Here is a 1,465-nt window from a genome sequence, read left to right as displayed (position 1 = left end):
CTCTCTCTCTCTCTCTCTCTCTGTTGAGAAAGGTTGTTTTGTGGTCTTTTTAACAACAATACATGTATATTATATTGTTTAAAACATACCAGAAGCGTAAAGATTGTAAATAATTCACAAAGTTATACAATGTATCGCACATGATAATAATAAAATTATGCAGATCATTTCCTTTCTGGAATCCGTGTTCTGCTTTTTGATCAGTTCTGATGGAATGTGACCAGAAACAATGTATGTCAAGTTCCCAAGTGGTCTAGTGGTTAGGATTTCGCGCTCTCACCGCGACGGCCGGGGTTCGATTCCCCGCTTGGGAAATTATTTTTTTTTTCACAACAATCATTGTGTACAACATGACCAGTAATATCATTCATTTTGTTCATTAAGAATTTCTTTTCGCAATAATTAGTTTTCCTCTTTTTTTTTCTTTTTTTTTAAATTGAATTTTTTTTTAGTTGGGGGCGGGTGTTTTTTGTTATTGTTTTTATTCTGGCAGGCAGACGGGAGGCTTGTGCGAATGAGCAAAATATAGTTTTAGGATCGGTTTGATGTTGGAGCAATGGAAGTAGGCTGATACTTATGTGTTTCCCTTTTATCTTTTATCCACTTATTTATCCTTGAGTCTGACAGAATATCCATTGTCTAAAACGCATAATTTATTCTTTATTTTTGACGGTCTGCTAGATTGTTGAAAGGGTGGCTTAATTATTATTATTATTATTTTTAATCTTGAAAGATAAACAAATCCAATAATCCAGGGTTTAACTTATATAGTATCCAACGATTAAAGAAAATAATTTTTTGGTAAGTGTTTAACGGCGCCCACAACTGCATACTGCCAAAATATGAGCGCGCGGGATACACCAAAAATGTTCAGTTAGTAAGAAATTTTGAATTTTGCCCAGGTGGCGGCCGAAGCCTACTCTTATCGATTTTAGATCACCAAGGGATCTTTAACGTTTTCAGCTTGCACACGGGACCCGTGATTTTTCGCCCTTGTCCAAGACCGCTAGGTGTAGATCGTTCTTACCAGACGATCAGGGGTGTGGCTGAAAGACAGCAGTAAGAAAGAGCCAAGGAGTAGCAGTAGAAAGCAAATGAGGTGGGGGCAGAAAGTGGAGAAGGAAGCAGACGACACGATATTGCTAGAGAGCAGGAAAGGAGGTGAAAGGAGACCATTTTGAAGAAGAAATATTTTTCCGCCGCTATCCGGATTCGAATACGGGACCTTTGAATGATCAATTAATGATTAAACACATCAGTATATTTATTGTTAAACCTGACAGAGCCAAAGAACGAGAAAATCGTATCCCAGTAAGTTATTTCCCTCCTTTTGGATACAATTGAAGACAAAACGGGCACTTTAACTGAAAGGGTGAGGTTGTTACACTCGTTATAAGTACAATATGCAATTTGTAGCGTAAATTATATGATCTGACTCATGTCTTTTATTATTATTGTTATTATT

General features: G+C 36.9%; 1 non-coding gene across 1 annotated transcript; it reads left to right on the top strand.

The window, feature by feature from the left end:
• The first annotated feature begins 242 nt into the window (after nt 1-242).
• On the top strand, nt 243-314 carry TRNAE-CUC. The gene has a single exon. It is a non-coding gene; the product is annotated as a tRNA-Glu (tRNA).
• Nucleotides 315-1,465: the final 1,151 nt, after the last annotated feature.

Source organism: Aplysia californica, unplaced genomic scaffold (genome assembly GCF_000002075.1).
Source record: "Aplysia californica isolate F4 #8 unplaced genomic scaffold, AplCal3.0 scaffold00061, whole genome shotgun sequence".
Taxonomy (NCBI): domain Eukaryota; kingdom Metazoa; phylum Mollusca; class Gastropoda; order Aplysiida; family Aplysiidae; genus Aplysia; species Aplysia californica.
This window is presented reverse-complemented; position numbering and strand designations above follow the sequence as displayed.